Source organism: Martes martes (assembly GCF_963455335.1).
Source record: "Martes martes genome assembly, chromosome: 7".
Classification (NCBI taxonomy): domain Eukaryota; kingdom Metazoa; phylum Chordata; class Mammalia; order Carnivora; family Mustelidae; genus Martes; species Martes martes.
In genome coordinates, this window is record NC_137894.1 from 108,117,656 (window position 1) to 108,138,207 (window position 20,552).

The 20,552-nt window shown below is 36.9% G+C and overlaps 1 protein-coding gene across 1 annotated transcript in view; it reads right to left on the minus strand.

Moving 5' to 3' along the window:
* The window catches only part of KCNH5 (potassium voltage-gated channel subfamily H member 5), a gene marked incomplete at both ends in the record, with an annotated part of 310,475 nt that overhangs the window by 281,699 nt on the left and 8,224 nt on the right, over window positions 1–20,552 (minus strand). The window lies entirely within an intron of this gene.

A 20,552-nucleotide genomic window follows, 5' to 3' on the forward strand; every position in this document is an offset into this window, starting at 1 on the left:
TGAGATCAAGCCCCACAGAGGGCTCTATGCTCAGTGGGGAGTGTGCTTGAGATTCTCTTCCTCTGCCCCTCCACTCACTTGCACACGCACACACGTGCGTGCTCACTCTCTCTCTCTCTCAATTAAATAAATCTTTAAAAGAAATTTAAAATAACTTTGAAGATTCCTTTTTTAAAATAAAATTATTCAAATATATTATTTTCAACCACATTCTACACTGAATTTGGAAACTATGATTATTGTAAGTAAAAGGAACATCTCCGGTCTATTTTGCAAGGAGAAGTGATTTTGCTTTAGGCATAAAATAAAATAAGATAAAAACAGAGAAGGAGGTAAACCATAAGAGAATCTTAAAAATAGAGAACAAACTGAGGATTGCTGGAGGGGAGGTGGGTGGGGGTAATGAGGATTAAAAAGGGCATTTGCTGGGATGAGCACTGGGGGTTATATATAAGTAATAAATCACTAAATTTTACTCCTGAAACCAATACTATATGTTAATCAACTTGAATTTAAATGAAAAAAATTAATACAAAAATAATATCTTTTGATATCACCCCTGATTAAAAATCCAGTATTTTTAAAAAGTACATTTTAAGGGAATACTATACTTCAAAAATTCAAAATATCTACCAAAAAAAAAACTCCTTTGAACTCATATTCAAAATAGTGTCCTAAAAGGGAAATTACCTTATGAGTTTAAGACTTTAAGTTTAAATCCCGACTCAAAGTTGGTCTTGATAAAAATAACAGTGCAATTCAACATTTACTAAGAAGCTGCTAAGTAAAAGGAACTACTCTTGGTCAAACAATGGGATAGAATAACAACCAATAAAACACATCCTTTACTCTCAAAAAAAACTTACATGTTAAGAAAAATAAATATGTAACAACCAATTACAATTTATCAGAATACATGCTAAATCTAGAAGCATTGGACAAAATATGACAAAAATTTGTTTCAAGGTACTAAAAACAAACAAAAGTAGACAAACCAAAAAAAAAAAAGAAAAGAAAAGAAAAAGAAAAAGAAAGAAGAGATACATTAAATAAGATATTCATTTAACTGTCATTCCCCCAGAGAGCAAATTTCCAGGTTATACAGTTTATTGGTTATATAGCTCAAGCAGAAAAAGTCTTATGGGACTAAATAGTCAAAAGTCACAATTTGGGGCTACCAGAGCAGCTTGAAGTTGAGGGGGAGATCCTTTAACATATGGAGCCATAAAGCTAAATATAAATCTATCTCAAATCTCTGCAATCTCAACTATGCATGCACAAAATGAGACTACAAGAAACCTGTCTACTTCAGCAATGACTACAAGGCAAGAGGTAAGCAGAAATTTCACCAGCTCTCAAGGTTAGAAGACAAATTTTTAAGTTCAAGTCCTATCAAGTTAGAGAAGCTTGGTAGATACCTCAAGTTCCCCCATTTAAGCCAAAAAAAAGTCATGCTTTAGGAATAAGAAACCAGTCCTAGAATAATGGGTTATAAACTGGGACTAAGATTAAAAATGTGGAGTATACACTTACACACACATACACACACACTCACACAAAGCTAAAATCATGATCAAGGAAACCCCCCCATAATTTACCTGCTCTTTACAATGTATGAACACAATGTCCAGTATACACTTAAAAACTATTAGACAGGAAAAGAAAGAGAAAATTTTTATGATAATCCACGGGAAAGATAAGCAATAGAAAGAGAGGTCAATATGGGAACAGAAATAAACAATACAACTTCTGGAATAAAAAATTCATTGAATAGGTTTAACAGTACAATGAACACTAAGAATTAACAATTTAAAAATATATCAATGCAAATGATTCCAAACTGAAGCAAAAAGAAAAAGAGATTAAAAGAAGTTCCATAGGACAATATCAAGCAGTCTAAAACATATGCAGTTGAGTATGGGAGAAAAATAAGAAAGACAGAATTGGGCACAAATGTCATATGAATAAAGGATAACTAAAATTTCTCAAATTACATGAAAAATAACAACCTAGAGATTTTAGTTCAGTAAACCTCAAGCAAGATAAATGCAAGCAAAGCCACAGTACAAAGATGGGTAACAGCAAAGCTGAAAATAAAAAATAAGGGGAAAATCTTTTAAACACCCAAAGCAAGAAGATTATTTAAATATGTGGGGGGGGGGGGGGGCATGGGAGAGATAATAATTACAGCATATAAATACTGAAAAACAAAGATGACCAAAAAACAATGAAATTACATCTTTAAAATATTGAGAGGAAAATATTTATCAACCTAGATTTTCATCTAGAGCAAAGTATCCTTCAAAATTGAAGGCAAAATAAAGACACATTCAGAAACAAAACAGGAAGAATTCATTGCCAGCAAAATCACAGCAATACAAACGTCATAGGAGTTTTAGTTGAAAGGAAAAAAGAATTAAAATAATAATAATGATGATCCTCACCAAAAAAAGTCAAGAAGGTAAAAATAAAAAACTGGTGGAACAAACAGAAAACAAACCACTGGGGGTGCCTACGTGGCTCAGTAGATTGAATGTACAACTCTTGATTTTGGCTCAGGTTATTATCTCAAGGTCATGATCTCAAGGTCATGGGATAGAGCCCTGCCCTGGGCTCCACACTCAGTGGGGGAGTCTGCTTGAGATTCTTGCTCTCCCTCTCTGTTTGCCCCTACCCCCATGCTCTCTCTCTCTTTCTCTCTGTAAAATAAATAAATAAATCTAAAAAAAAAAAAAAAAGTAAACCATGGGATGGCAGCCCTAAATCCAACCATATCAAGCATTACATTAAATGTAAATGGAATAAATAGACTAATTAAAAGACAAAAATTTCCAGACTGGATTTTAAAACAAAGAAACTGATAGTCTACTATTTCTAAGAAAGCCATTTAAAGTATAAAGACATAGACACATTGAAAGTGAAAGTGTGGCAAAAACACACTACATAAACACTAAGCATAAGAAAGTAAATGTAGCTACATTAATGCAAAATAAAGCAGTCTTAAAGACAAGGATAACAGAGATAAAAAGTGGCAATTAATGATAACAAAAGGGTCAATTCATTAAGAAGACATAATTCTCTCAATATCTATTAATGAAAACTAAAGGCTCAGATGACTCCAGGCTCAGTGAAATCTTTCAAATATTTAAATAAAACATAAAATAAATATTATACAAACTCTCAGAAAATATATGAGGAAACATTTCTGAACTTGTTTTATGAGGTTAGCAAATAGAAATAGCAATATATATATATTATACATAACCAAGTAGGGTTATCTTATCAATGTAAGGCTGATTTATCATTATGAGATCCATCAATGTAATCTGTTATATCAACAGAATAAAAGAAAGAAACATATCATATCTCAATAGACGTAGAAAAAACCATTTGACACACTTATTCATGATTAAAATCTCTGAGAAAACCTGAAAAGAAGGAAGCTTCTCAAGCTGATTGAAGATTACCTACTAAAAAATCTATAGCTAACATTATTTTTAAAAGTAGAATATTGCGGGACACCTGGGTGGCTCAGCCGGTTAAGCCACTGCTTTTGGCTCAGGTCATGATCCCAGGGTCCTGGGATCGATTCCTACATCGGGCTCCTTGCTCAGCAGGGAGCCTGCTTCTCTCTCTGACTCTGCCTGCCACAATGCCTGCTTGTTCGTTCTGTCTCTCTCTCTCTGATATAAATAAATAAATAAAATCTTTTAAAAAAAGTAGAATATTAAATAACTTCCCCCCAAGATCAGGAAAAATTTAAGGATGTATATCCTCAACCCTTACACTCAACATTTTATTGGTGGTCCAACCAATAAACCAAAAGGAAAAAGAAAAAAACACAAAGGATATAAATACTGGAAAGGAAGATAAAATTTTTTTCTACTTGCAGATAGCATTAAGGAATATTCAAAGGAACACCTAAAATTAAGTGAATTTGGCAAGGTTGCAAGATATAAAGTTAATATAAAAGTCAATTTTGTTTCTATATACTAACATTAAACAACTGAAAAATGAAAAACAATTTTACTTATAATGATACAAAAATATAAAATACTTAAGAATAAATTTATCAGAAGATGTTCAGGACCTCTAGAGTGAAAGCTAAAAAAACTCTGGTTAAGTAAATTAAGAAACACCTAGACAAAAAAAGAGCTATGCCACACTCATGAATTGAAACTAGGTATTTTTAAGACATAAGTTCTCTGCAAATTGATCTATAGATTCAACACAATCCCGATGAATACACAAATAGGCTTTTCTGAAATAACTGGCAAAGTAATCATAAAATGTTTATGAAAGTACAAATTACCTAAAATAATCCAAAATAAAATCTGAAAAAGAACCAAGTTGGAGAAACATACAACCAGGTTAAATAGTTCAGAGATAGAACCTCACAAAAATGGTCAATTGATTTTTTGCATAGATGCCAAGGCAGTTTAATGGGTAAAGAAAAGTCTTTTCAATGAACTGTGCTAAAACAACTATATATCTACATGACCCAAAATTGAACAATGACTACTACCTCACACCACACACATGTACATGCACACAAAAATTTTAAATGGGTGATCAACCTAAATAGAAAAGTGAAAACTAAAAAGAAAATGTGGGAGAAAATCTTTGCCACTTTAAGGAAGACAAGAATTTCTTAGATAAGACTTCTATAGCAATCACCATAAAAGTAAGTGTTGATAAATAAATTAGACATCATCAAATTAAAATCAGCTGCTCATTCAAGGACATTGTCAAAAAAGTGAAAAGGAAATCCACAGATTGAGAAAAAATACTTACAATACAGATATTTGAGAAAGCCCTCCTATCCAGAACATACCCAAAAATCCTACAGAGAGACAAATGGCACAATGATATATCACTCCTCAGCCACTAGGGTGGCTATAAAGGTTGATAATACAAAATGTTGATAAGAATGTGAAACAACTGAAACTTTTTCTAAGATTATTAATGAGAATATAAAATGGAACAATCACTTTGAAAAAGTTTCTTGCACAGTTAAATATTTAACTATGACCCAGAGACTTCATTTTTAGGCATTTACTCATTGAAAAGAAAACATATGTTAACAATAAGACTTGTAGAAAATGTTCACATCACATTTATTCATAGTAGCCAAAAACTGAAAACAATGCAAATGTCCATCAACAAGAGAACAGATTAAAAATTGTGACATATTCACAAAGAAAATCTATTCAGCTCTAAAATGGAACAAACGACTCATACATGCAACAACACAGATGAATCTGATAAACATTACAATGATTGAAAGAAGTCAGAAGCTATAATTTCATTTATATGAAGTTCAAATACAGGCAAAGTTAATCTATGGTGATAGAGATCAGAACAATCATGGCTAAAGGGAAAGGGTAGGAAAACTAGTAGGAAAGACGAAAAAGAAACTTTCTGGTGAAGGTCATTGTTCTCTATCTTTATAGAGGTGTAAGTCACACAAGTGTATATGTTTGTCAAAACCAAATGAACTGTACACTTAAGATCTGTGTATTTTAATTACATCAAATTTAAAAAAAGAAAACACAAGGAAAACAAAAGACCAGAGACTCAGAAGTTTTGGGAAAGCTGTGACATTTGAAATGAACCTTAGTGACAAAAATGGTAATATTACCTTTTCTCGGTACATAGAATGGTTAAAGTAGAGATTAAAATGAGCACCCCCAGTGAAAGGGGAACCCTCCTACACTGTTGGTGGGAATGTATGCTGGTGCAGCCACTCTGGAAAACAGTATAGAGTTTCCTCAAAAAGTTGAAAATAGAGCTACCTTATGACCCAACAATCACACTGCTGGGTATTTACCATAAAGGTACAAATGTAGTGATCCAAAGGGGCACATGCACCCAAATGTTTATAGCAGCAATGTCCACAATAGCCAAATTATGGAAAGAACTTAGATGTCCATCAACAGATGAATGGATAAAGAAGATATCATATATATACACAATGGAATACTATGCAGCCATCAAAAAACCCAAAATCTTGCCATTTGCAACGACGTGGATGGAACTAGAGGGTATTATGCTAAGTGAAATAAGTCAATCAGAGAAAGAAAATTATCATATGATCTCTCTGATATGAGGAATTTGAGAGGCAGGGCGGGGAGTCGTGGGGGGGTGGTGAGAGGAAAAATGAAATGAGATGGAACCAGAGAGGGAGACAAATCATAAGAGACTTTTAATCTCAGGAAACAAACTGAGGGTTGCTGTGGGGGGGTGGGTAAGGATAAGGTAGCTGGGTGACGAACATTGAGGAGGGTGTGTGCTATGGTGAGTGCTGTGAATTGCGTAAGACTGATGATTCACAGACCCGTACCCCTGAAGCAAAATACATTATATGTTAATTTAAAAAACAAAAAACAAAAAATAAATAAATAAAATGAACATCCCATAAAAAATGCTTCATAAAGTATAAATTCCTCTGTAAATATATGGCATTTTCATTTATGTATAAATCAAGAACTAAATATTATAATGTGATTATCAAAGATTAACTTTTCTCCTCTTAGCCCGGGTTGGGTCCTACTCAGTTTACTCCCGCTAATCCATATGCTCTCCACTTCATGACTAGGCCGCTGTGGCAGTCCATTCAGCTACATGGTCTCCCTGCCTCAACTGGTCTTGTTTGTCACACTAATGTTCACTTGTCCCCCCAGATCCCTGCCTCCATCTTACCACTCCTCCTCCAGATCAAGCCTCCCAAGTGCTTACATTATCTGATTCTCTCCCAGGCTTAGAAAGCTCAGAGAACTTCACTCTCCCTACTTATACAAACATATTTCTCATTAGTTCTAAAGTCCACACTATTGCAGTTAAGTCAGTTTTCTTATTATGTCCCCCAAATATACTCATCCATGATGCCTACTGTCCACTTGAAATGCTTTTCCCCCATCCCTTTTCCTATCAAAATTTTCAAAACCAGGTCACTCTACCTTCTGCATGACACATTCAATGAGTACCACTCAGCCTAATCCCCCTCTGGCTACCACCATATCTGCCTCCAACACTTCACTGGACAAATTTTGCATAAAAGTTGTCTATTCTCATTAGTTCCATCTTCTCAGCTCCTATTCACTTGACTCACTCCTATCTGGTTCGTTCCTTACCACTCCAGGACAACCAAGATCAACAATAATCTCTCCATGTCCCCAAACCCAAAGGATGCCTTTTACTGATCGCACTTGACAATTCAGAAGCACTGTTAACCACTGCCTCCCTAAAATTTCTCAACCCTTAGCTTTCATAAAATGACCTTCCTCCAGTTCTCTGAACAGTCCTCCATTTCCTTTGCAGGCTCAATATTCTTTGTCCAGTGAGTATATATTAGAGTTTCTCCACATCAGTTCTTCTTATACTTCACCTGTCCCCATAGATTCAGTAAGTGGTAACTTTATATCTCCAAACCAGACCTCTTTTATAAACTCAAGGTCTTGATATCCCCATTGACCTAGATATCCTCTTAGATATCTCAAATGGACCTCAATATCTTAGAGAATGGGATTACCATCCATGCAGTTACGTAAGCCAGAAATCTGGGAGCCATCATTCAATATCCTTCTCATTATTATTATATCTAATCCATTACATAATCCTATAAATTTTGTCCCCTCAATCTTTCAAATTTCTCCATTTCTCTGGATCCTCACTATCATCATCCAAATCCAAACTTCCAACATATCTCCCCTAGATCACTCCAACAGTTATCTCATTGATTTATACCAGTCCTCTCTGGGGTTTTTTCAGTGGATTGTCCACACTGAAGCCAGAGAGGTCTTTCCAAATTTCCAAATGAATCATGTTCCCTCCCTGCTTTAACACCTGTTAATAGATTATAATGGCTCTCAGAATGCTCAAATCCTTGACATGGCCTATAATGACTTCGAAGTCAGTCACATCAGCCACAGCCACATTTTTCTTATATTTTGTAAGCTTAAGCTTACAAAACACAGGACCTTTTAACTTGCCATTCTCTTCCTTACTTATCTAATTGACACTTGCAGTTATTTAGATCTTAACTGTCATGACCTCCGTAAATCTTTCCCTGACCTCTGGCCAGGTCATACCTAATAATTTTAGACATCATGCACCTCTTCCACACAGCCCTGAACACAGTTACAATTTTACACCTATTTGTGTTATATGATGAATGCATATCTGCCTGTTGGGCTGTAAGGTATGTAAGACAGAGCCTATACCCAGTTTGGTCCTATTTGATCCCCCTGTACCTAACACAGTGTCTGGCCATAGTAGATGCTTGCTTCTTGGTTGACTATATCAATAAACAAATGAGTTAATGTATTCATGCAGGGATCTCTCTTTATATATGTAATATCATAAAATCCAGTATGCAATGCCTCTCTAAATACTTCATATATGTGCTATTTTTAACTTCTCAGATAATACAGTCCTTGGGATTAGAAATTTTATGCCTACTGTGCCTAGAAGAGTTGCAATATAGTAATTATTTATTGATTGAAATAATTGCTTCTATCCCAGGAAATAGAAAACAAATGTTCTAAAAAAGAACTAATATAAACATGAAAGGTCCTAATGAGGGAGGCTTTCTCTCCCCCAGAAACTAAGCAAACCAGTGTTTTCAAACTTGTTTTAAGTTGAAACTCATAGTAAGAAATTAATTTTATATAGTATCTCAAAAATGTGTTTGCACAGATGTACACATGTACAAACACACAACCAAAAAAAAATCTCAAACAACACTTACTATATGAGATATCCTCTTTTTTTATTCCATTTTAGTTTTTTGGTGTGCTAGTCAAGACTCATTAAATCAATTTTATACACCAAAGTAAGGGTTATTATCTCACAAAATCCTAAACAACCCCAAATTTTTACAGTCATCCCTCTGTCATAAAAAGACTTGTTTTCAAGAGATTTGTTAGGTTTGGGATCAGGAGCTTTAATTGCTCCTAGTTAATTTTGCTATTAAAAATATTAAACTGCTCCCACCATACCCTTTTCAATAACTCTACAATGAGAAAATTAAGCCTCCAGCTCAGTAGGGCCTAACTATGATTTTTCATTTATTGTTGATATATTATTTCCCTTACACTCTAGTAACTCTATGAAATAACAAAATTAAAGCAACCATTAGTGGAGCCCAAACTCTGTGCTAGGCATTGGGACCGTTGTTGTATCTATTATCTCTAATCTGGAAAACAACTCCATTCTGCAATGAGTCAGACTCACCAAGCCCAGATTTCCCAGAAACAGTGACTAGACCACAGGCTCCCTAAATTCTAATTCTTGACTGAGATATCTACAAATTCAAACATTTTCTAGGTAAAATTATGTCTTTTTTTTTTCTTGTAATGGAAAAGTAGGTAGTCAAAGAGTGAAGAAGTCCTAAAGCAACTCACTGCAGTCAAGATTAATTCTCATATTAGCTTGGAGGCAGAGTTGTTTGGTGGGGGGCGGAAAAAAAACACTGAAGTTGGAATCAATCCCATTTTTCAAAATATACTTGATTTTAGCCAGTAATCATAGAGTATGAACTATTCAGATATTTACCAGCTACATACTAGAGTATTTGCTCACAGGTTCAATCAGACCTAGCAACTCAGAAAAGAGTTTCTTAAACCAACTTAAAGATTAAACAAATAATCCAGGAAATACGGTGTCCATTCATCTTCATGCTTCAAGTTGGATTTTATTCATTTAGACCACCAGAGAGTGAAGTGACTATGTGTTCACTAGGTCTTACTTCAAGGTCCTAACAATTGCATGTTAGCAACATGTGCTCTCGGTTTATGGAGGACATGCATAAGAACTGCTTTTATCACTTCTGAATGCTTTATAAAGCTGTAATTGAGAAAATTAGCCACAGTGCCAAGGACTTCATATAACAAGTCATCGACCGGTAAATATTCATAACAATCAAATTACCACAAAGACCCCTGTCTGCAAACGATCTGCCAGTACTTGGATCCCCTCTCAATACTCCCAAGGGAGCTAACACCTAAGGAGTTATAGTTAGGTTATTGGTTTCCTCACACACAAACTAGAGATACCAGTATCTACCATTCTGGGTAATTTATGGAAATGAAATAGAGTAATCCAAGCAAAATCTTTATAAATCAACTATTAGAGCAAAAGATCTTTATAGCACTGGGTGTTGTATGCAACTGATAAATTATTGAACTATATCTGAAACTAATGATGTACTATAAGTTGGCTAATTGAATTTAAATTTTAAAGAAGTCTTAGTAAACTAATAACTGTTATTATTTATTATGCACAAGATTCTTGTACAACTATGTCATTTATACAGAGAGAATTTTCTATGTGTGAGTTCTGTATGTGTATGTACAAGCAAAGAACTAGAAAAAAATATTTAAATGTTGATCCTGCAAATCAAAACCTACAAAATTTATTTGCCACTGAAAGCTGAACTACAAAATAAAATATTGGGGGGGGGGGCATGAAAGGAGAAACAGATTTCCTTTTCATGTCAAAGGCTAAATTTAGATGAAAACTGATAAATATTAAATAGACTGTCCAGGATCTTCCTTTGGATATTTGTCTGTTTGTTAACTGAAACACAATTTGTGTATTTGAAATATTCATACAACTGTTCCATTTCCCTATAGTCATGAAAATTACTCTTTCAGTGAATGTGAAATCTGGTATTATTAACAAACATTCAGAACAGGATAGCAAATTAATTAAAATTGTTTCCTGGAAATTTTTAATTTCCTTTGGCTTTAAAACATGGTGAAGAAAAGCAGTCTGACTACTGAGAGATAAATTCTCTGCAAAGGAGCTGAGTTGCAAATCTTGAAAGTGAGATCAGTTCAGAAGTTTTGGAAACACAAAGCTATTAAGGAAATTGCCCAGAATTCTTGGTGACTGCTACCATCGTTACTGTTCTGAACTAAATATTTGCGTCCTCCTAAAATTCATATGTTAAAACCCTACCTCTCATGCGAAGGCATTGGGAGGTAGAGCCTTTGGGATGTGGTTAGGATTTGATGAGGTCATGAGGGTGAAGTCCTGCATGAATGGGATTAGTGCCCTTGTAAGTGTCACAAAAGTGTTTGTCTCCTCTGCTCTGCTCTCTACCATGTGAGGAAACAAGAAGCAGGTAGCTGTCCCCAACCAGGAAAAGGGTTCTCACCCGAACCCAACTGCCCTGGAACCTTGATCTTGGACTTCCAAGACTGAGACAAATAAATTTCTGTTGTTCAGAAGCCATTCAATTTATGCCATTTTGTTGGAGTAACCCAGATAGATTAAGACATTCCTCAACGACTCCTGACAGGGAAACCAGTTCCGATTTGTCCTCACAGTTCCTAGCACACCAAGAGCCATGGATTCTGGAAAATTCAACCTCCTTGGGATTCAGACTATTTCAATCCTCAAAGATGTTTGCAAGTATTTCCTTCCAAATGATTCAAATACACAGTATGTTCCTGCATGAGGGGCCTAAGAATCATGTCATTATCCCTATTCGGTGTTAGAAGTCTAGTATGATATTTTGGAAACCCAATTCTACAGAGTAGATTCTTTTTTTTTTTTTTTTTTTTAGGTTTTCTTTATTTATTCCAGAGAGAGAGAAAAAGCAGGGCAAGGAGCAGAGGAAGAGGGACGGGACAAGCAAACTCTATGCTTAGCATGGAGCCTGATGGGGGACTTGATCTCAGGATCCTGAGACCATGACCTGAGCCTGAAATCAAGAGTCTGATGCTTAACCAACTAGGTCACCCAGGTGCCCCATACAAAAGCAGAATCTTGACTGAATTTCTAAAAAGAGGCTAAGTCTTGAAACATTACCTATTCTATCAAGATCTTCCAGTATTTTCTCAGAAAATCCCTCATGGATTCGAAGGTCAAAAAATAAGTCACAAGATCCTGATTCAAAAATGATCCAGTAGGATCATTATGTGTTTCTCCCAATTTTGACTGCACATTTCATTGAGATGGAGATTGAGGAGCATTGGAAGGGGCCCCAGGAGTTACTCATTCCAGGACTTACCCCTCAAAGATTCTGTTGTAATAGGTCTGGGGTGAGATCCAGGCATCAGTGTTTGTTTTTAAACCTTCTGAGGTAGTTCTAATGTGCGGCTGGAGTGGAGAAGCACTAATCTATTGCAATAATCCCAAATACTGGTGGCTACAATAGAATCCTGCCATGAGTGTCAAAACTGTCAAAAATACCAACTGCTAAATTCTAATGCAGACACACTGAACAGAATCCCACGAGATGGAACGCAAAAATACAGTCTCTGAAGGAATGTCCCATGTTCAGCCAGGTTTGGGGACCTGACCTAGTACTTTGCTACTTGAAGTGTGGACCACTCCCACCTGGATGTCTGCTAGCAAGGCAGACTGTGGGACCCCTCAGAGACCTGATGATGATGAATGAGAACCTGCCTGTTAACAAGATCATCAGGTCATCCTCAAGCCCACAAATGCACTCATCTTATGCATTCTTCCCTTCTTTTCATGGATGGGAAAGCAGGCCCAGAAAGTTACAGGACCTGGCACACACAGGAAAAGAGTATCTGGTGGAAGACAAACAGCCAGCCAGGCCTCACTGTCTAAGACTTTCTATCCTATCACAGTGTATTTCTGAATTACTATCTAAATTTTTGTTTTGCTGTGTCTGAATATAAAAGAAGGACTTCCTCTTTAAAATGCCATTTCTTCAGGTAACAGGAAAATATCCATATTCTATGTCCCTGCATATTAATCCCATTCTTAAAGGAGATCATATAGAACTATGAGGTCGATAGTCCTGACTGATAAACATTTCTCGAGAAGAAGTTGTAGTCAGTCAATGACAATATAAAAGCATGGGAGATGTTCCTTCCCTTTCTATAGCAATTCCGGGAAAAAGTCTTTTTCTCTGAGCTGCTGCAACACTGTATCTGGCATGATTAGATAGTTTTTTAGAAATTTTTTGTTTTACTTTGTTTTTATGAAAACTATACCCTTCTGTGGTCCAGAGATTCCACGGACATTAACAAGGTGAAACACATTTTGGGGGATTAACTCTCTCTCTCTTTCTCTTTCATTCCCTCCCTCCATCTCCCTCAACTTTCTTATGCAAGTTACCCCAAAGAGATGAATTTCAGAGTGCTAACACAGAGAAATTTTCAGATTTTTTAGGAAGTGATGAAACACACAAGAGAATTCTAGAGTACGAAGGAGGAGAGAAGATATCAAGTGGGGGTGAGAAACGGAAAGTACTTCACAAAAGGAATCCAGAAACACCAAATGAAACACTTTCCCTAATGTATAGTTTTTCCAAGATCTAGTGTCGCCTCTGAGGACAATCAACCAGATTTTCTCTCTAGTTCATATCATCCTAACTTTGGAGAAGCACACCACCCAGAAACCAGCACTGTTATTCGGAAAGCCTTATAACCCCAGGACAGGGATCCTCCAACAGAGGTTCAGTTGCAGGTGGAAGACCAGAAAGCTGGCTGAGAGCTATTTCAAGCTGCTCTCCAGAACCTCTGGGCCTTTGTGAAGAAGGGCTGAGTACAGGTACTCATACCTCCAAGTAGGACCTCACCCTCCAAATCTTCTGATTCAAAGAGCTAAAGAATGCACATTCCAAAAATCAGTGATCTCCAAGAAATGGGAAAGCATTCTATGCTCATGGATTGGAAGAACAAACATTGTTAAAATGTCATGCTACTCAAAGCAATCTACACATTTAATACAATTCCTATCAAAATACCCCCAGCATTTTTCACAAACTAGAACAAACAGTCCTAAAATTCATATGGAGCCAAAAAAAGATCCCAAAGAGCCAAAGCAATCCTGAAAAAAAAAAAAAAAACTGGAGGCATCACAATTCTGGATTTCAGGTTATCTTACAATGCTGTAGTCATCAAGACAGTATGATACTGGCACAAAAACAGACACATGGATCAATGGATCAGAATAGAGAACCCAGAAATGGACCCACAACTATATGCTCAACTAATCTTTGACAAAGCAGAGAAGAACATCAATGGAAAAAAGATAGTCTCTTCAATACACAGTGTTGGGAAAACTAGACAGCAACATACAGAAGAACAATACTGGACCACTTTCTTACACCGTACACAGAAATAAATTCAAAATGGATGAAAGATCTAAATGTGAGACAGGAAACCATCAAAATTGTAGAGAAGAACACAGGCAGAAACCTCTTTTACCTCAGCCATAGAAACTTTCTAGACACATCACCAGAGGCAAGGGAATCAAAAGCAAAAATGAATGATTGGGACATCATCAAGATTAAAAGTTTCTGCACAGCAAAGGATACAATTGACAAAACTGAAAGGAGGGAATGGGAGAAGATATTTGCAAATGACATATTGGATAAGGGGTTAGAATCCAAAATCTTTTAAGAAATTGTATCAAACTCAACACCCCCCAAAAAAACCCAAAAAAATCCAGTTAAGAAAGAGGCAGAAGACAAGAATAGACATTTTTCCAAAGAAGACATCCAGATGGCCAACAGACACATGAAAAGATGTTCAACATCATTCATGATCAGGGAATACAAATCAAAACCATGATGAGATACCACCTCACACCTGTCAGAATGGCTGAAATTAACAACACAGGAAACAACAGGTGTTGGTGAGGATGCGGAGAAGGGGGAATCTTCTTACTGTTGCTGGGAATGCAAACTAGTGCATCTGGTCTGAAGAACAGTATACAGGTTCCTCAAAAAATTAGAGATAGAACTACCCTACGATCCAGCAACTGCACTACTAGATACTTACCCGAAAGATACAAAAATACTGATTCAAAGGGGTACATACACCCCAATGTTTATAGCAGCTTTATCAACAATCACCAAACTATGGAGAGAGCCCAAATGTCCATCAACTGGTGAGTGGGTGAAGAAGATGGGGTGTGTGTATGTATATGTATGTCTATATACACACAATAGAATATTACTCAGCCATTAAAAAGAATGAAATCTCGCCATTTGCAATGATGGATGGAGCTAAAGCGTATTATCCTAAGCGAAATAAGTCAGCCAGAGAAAGACAAATACCACATCATCTTACTCATTTGTGGTATTTAAGAACAAGAACAGATGAACCTAGGGGAAGGGGGGAAAGAAAGGAGAGAGGGAAACAAACCATCAGAGACTTTTAATGATGGAGAGCAAACTGAGGGGGCTGATAGGGGGAGGTGGGGGAGGATAGGGTAGATGCGTGACGTGTCATATGTAAGTGATGAATCACTGAATTCTACTCCTGAAACCAATATTGTACTGTATTTTAACTAATTAAAATTTAGATTAAAAAAAAAAAAAACAGTGACCAAAAAGGAAAATTTGAAGCTTAAAAGCAACACAGTAAAATTCATGTAGTAATTCTAACGTTTTCCAAAAGGGTTTGGTTAAAGGGCATTTCAACAATGCTGTTTGTCAAATATTCATTATAAAATTAAGGTTTGGGTTTGAAATTTTGGCTTTATTAAAAAATGTAATTTATTTCTGGTCTGGATCAGCCTCTCATTAAAATATGAAGCTACATGTTTCTAGTCCACAAGAACAACCAGACTGACCAAGCTAATTACCTAGCCTGTGGTACTCTTTCCTGAACTTCTGTGAACAGAATGCAGAAGTCCCCTGTGCACACAATCACACTGAACTAAGCTTCCTTTGGCTGCATTCTTCTTCACTTTAAGGGAACGAAAGGGAGCTAGAAAACAAAGGGCTGATGCAGGGGATGTCCAAGGCTTCACTCCAAACCTGGCTCATAGGCAAATCTTCACTACCTCTATCTAGACCCAGATGTTTGAGCCAAAACCCAGAAAGGCACCCTTCACACCTCTTCATTTATGCCATCTGATTCATCCCTAAACGCTAATAATTCTACCAATGAAACATGTCTGATGCATCCACTTCTCTCCGTCTCTGTTGCTCCCAGCCCAGCCCAGGGCACCATCATCTCTTGCCTAGACTACTGCAACAGTCCCCCAGCTGGTCCCCTACCATGGTTTCTCCTTCTGACCAAACTTTTTGTTACACAACAAATAATCCTTGCGGCCAGGAGATTTGTCCACTGCACTTGGAATACAATGCAAGAGCCTCACCCTGAATAATCAGGCTCCAGCTTTCTCCTTTCTTGCTTACTGCAATCCATCTACACTGGCCTTTAAACTTCACAAACTCAGTCACTCATTTTCTCTGTCTCTCTTTAGGACTGTTCACCTATTTTCTTTTCACCTGAAACATCGTTCCGACCGTTTATCATCTAACCACCTCCTACTTTAGGTCTCCATTTTAGACCACTGCCTTAGAAAGACCTTCCCTGACACCACCTCCGAATCGAAATTAATCCCTCTCACTCTTAGTCACAACGCTTTCCTTATCTTCATGACGCTTACCACGATTTGCAGTTCTAGGTTGGGAAGTGGGTTTGTTGAATTCCTATTCCCCTGCCAGACTCCGAGTTCCATGCAGCCAGAGACCACGTCTGTTTGTTCATCATCGTATCCCCACCAGTGTTTGCTGAATGATCAAAATCAAATATAGAAATTCTGATTCCTATTTAAAGTCGTATAATCAACACTTGTTCAAACAATGCTAGATATTGTCAAGAATTATAGATAAGGGGGCACCTGGGTGGCTCAGTGGGTTAAGCCTCTGCCTTCGGCTCAGGTCATGATCTCACGGTCCTGGGATCGAGCCCCACGTCGGGCTCTCTGCTCAGTGGGGAGCATGCTTCCCCTCTCTCTGCCTGCCTCTCTACCTACTTGTGATCTCTCTCTCTCTCTCTGTCAAATAGATAAATAAAATCTTAAAAAAAAATTATAGATAAGGACTGTGCCAGGTAGTTTTCTTCAAAGAACAGACAATTCTACAAAAAAAAAAAAAAAAATCGGGGGTTCCCAAGAAGAATTCCCCACACTCTGGAAACTTGTAAATTTAAATCATGGTGTCTGTACTATTTTTTAAACTTGTCTTCTGGGTGGGTGATATCCGTAGATACATTTAAGCTTCATAGAACAGTAACAGCAGAACAATCCCTAAAGCACATATAGCACATGCTGTTTGGGTTAAATAAAATCCTGGCACAGATGGTTAAACAAGAACATAAATAACTTATATGTCATGCCCACGTCCACGATATTGATTTCTGGTAGATGCATTACTCTACCTCCACTATGCAATAAAAGAATATAAGGCTGGTTTCTTTCTACTCTTACAAATACACCTTTACCCTATAGCTGTATAGGAAGGTAGCATGTGTGTGTGTGTGTGTGTGTGTGCATGTAGTGTAGATGCATACACTTTGTACCTTCCACAATGAGACTAATTATTATATAATAATATTGGCAACATTAAGCAGACCATCACTGTGGGAGTTTGAAATATGCAAAAAATATCTGTTAATTTATTCAAACTTGTTCAGCTGTCATCAAAGATAAAAATAAGCCTCCACTTTTCATCTCTTTCAAGATCAAAGGTACATTTTAAAGTTTCTGTGTTTCTTTGATGGCATTAACTTCAACGTTTTTCCAACTAGCCAAAGTGGTTTAGAATGCATGAGATTCTTTAACACATAGTTCTGAAATTCTAATGATAGGAATAATAGCAATTTTGCTGTAGAAAATATTTTTCCGTGCACAAAAAAGGAATGTTCAACAATTCAAAATTTCTACTTTTAATAGTTGGTATTTTGTTTATGAGAAGATGAGCGTCTAGAAAGTATACCATTCAGAATTATCAGAAGCAAAATGTAACTGCAGTAATAACCTATAGGACTCATATCCTTGGAATACAATAGAAAACTTTCACCCTGATATAGAGAGTGACAAACTTTTACTGAATTTTATTACAGTGAAATTTCTTAAAATACCTGAAGCCATAAGCCATGCACCAGTTACATAATCTTGGACAAAAGCTAAAGCAGTCAAAATGTGTTTATCAGGGAGAAAAAGTATTACATATTTAATGTTTAAGCATTTTTCAATCCTGCAAATGAACAAACCTTGTTTTTGCAAACGATCTGCATCTGTTCTGAAGGGATTATATATTTTCTTTGAAGTTAACCTTTTAAGGTAATCATTAGATAACTAATGAAGATAACTAACTAAGAATTAGATAACTAATGAAGAATTCCAGTTAAGAGATGAGACTAACTTGCACACCTGGTAGAAATACAGAAGTGAGGCTTTTCTGGATGCATTTACAATCTAATTAATTTTCTAAAGCATTGTTCTACTTTTTTTCTACCATCTAGACAATAGCAGCTAATTGTGCAAGGGAAAGATACAGATTACAAATTCAATTCCTTTCTCTCCTTTGGTCAGATTTCACAGGGCCAGTGGCAGAGAAGCTGACATTTCTGCCTTCTTCTTCAGCTTCTGTAAACACGACCAGTTACTGAGCTAAAGAGAACTGATGTTTCTTTGGCTCTAAATAGTAGTTATTTGTTGGAGGGAGGAGTGGTGTTCGGAGTTTTGTTGGTTTTTTTTTTCCTTCAAATTAAATAAGCCTTTGGTCAAATGAGTCCAAATGTTTTAAGCTCAGACTCATCAGTTTATGACTTAAAATGTCAACGACTTAATTCTTTGCTTTCTCCAAGTTAAAAAAAAAAAAAAAACAGAAAGAAAAATCTCCCTTACCTTCCCTTCTCTAGAGAAAATAGGAAAAGGGGAATATTTATTTAAGCTCTTACTATGATGAGGTCCAGTGCAAGATCCATTACATTTATGGCTTTGTTGAGTCTTTCCACTGACTTTCAAGGTAGTACTTATAACCCTAGAGAGGCCCAGTGTTTCACCGTGGGTAAGGGCTAGAGCCAGGACAGAAGTCTGTGTTATCAAGATGGAAATGCCTTTGCTCTGTGGACAGCTCTGTTCTCTGAGGCTTAGAAATGCGCCCAGAGTCTCAGAAAGATTGCTAGTTACTCTGACCGTGGTTGCTCTAGGAGAAAGAAAGACTGCTCTAGAAACGAATAAGGAGAATGCATCACACCCTTCATTCCTCAAACAGAGATAAGATAGTTGGTGTCTGAGCCCAGCTGATGAAGCAACTCTTTCCCTTCCACCTATAATTCCTTCTTTGGTCAGTCATGTTTATATATACTGGCTGCATATGATGTCAGCTGTGAACACGTCTCATGCCCTGCCATCAATCCGTACAGTTAACCAGCATGAATGTACTTACTCTGCACATAGTACCTATAGGAGGTACAAAAGAAGTATATGGGAAAAGTCTTACCTCCAAGGATTGATCACTGGGTTAAGAAGACCAATATTATACTGAGTGAGAAGCCAAAGAAGACCCTCAGATTTCTAGACTGAAAGACTAAAATTTTAAATTTGTTTTATTTGAGTATAGCTGACACACAATGTTGCATTAGTTTCAGGTGTACAATTTAGTGATTCAACCTCTCTGTAAGTTACGCTGTGCCCACCACAAGTGTGGTGTCCCCATGTAACACTGTTACAATGTCATTGACTGTATTCCTTATTCTGTAACTTTTATTCCCATGACTTATTCATTCACTAAGTAGAAGCCTGTATCTCCCACTCCCCTTTACCCATGCTGCCATCCTTCCATCCGCCTTCCTTCTGATAACCACCAGTTTGTTCTCTATTCATTTACAGGTCTGATCCTGCTGAAGGACTAAACTATTAAAGCCACCTTTGACAGAGACGGGGAGACAGCAAAGTGAGTTAGTCTGTTTGAAGCCAAAACTAATGATAATTCAATTCCGGCCACCACTGGGGTTTAGATTACTTGTGAGAAATACGAGAAGAGGAATTCTGTAGGCCACCGGAAATGCAGAACTGGGACACAGAGAGGATACCGTTTCCATTACGACAGAGGAAATCTTGCTCTGAACAGCACGGTGAAGATGTGTAAGAAAGATGGTTGAAGTTTGAACCTGCGTGACCACGTGCTCTTCAGGAGAGGGGAGAGGAGGAGAAGGGAGGGACAGCGCAAGGAAGAGAGGAGAGTGGGAACAGGAAAGGAATAGGAAGGGACTAGAAAGAGAAACCAGCACAAAGGGCCAGAGAAACTGCAAAGTCATGAAATCCAAAAGACAAACAAGCATGGGGAGAGGGTGGTGGAACATAGTCTCAAATCCTGCAAAGTCAGAAAATACGGACGAATAAAAGGCCTTTGGAGTCACAGGAATACTCATTTGTAATCTTCTAGGACATTCTGACATCACGGTACAGACCGCCGAAATTACTTGAAAGAGATGCAAAAGGAAATTGTGACTAAGAATTAAAGACTTCCACTACAGATGGTGCTTTCAAAGATTTAAAACTTCTAAATGGTAGTAATAACTAAAGACATTGATACTGACAAAGTCTTTGTTATATGCCAGACGCTGTTCTCACTACTAGGTATGTATTACCTCCTTTAATCCTCACTCCAACACCATAAGCTAGGTACTCCTTATGTGTATTTTACAGAGGAGAAAACTAGTTGTGAATAAGTCACAGAGCTAGTATGCATTGAAGCCAAGACTTTCGTGCAAGCCTGTGGCTCCTAACCAATGAGCACACTGCCTCTCACAGAAAAA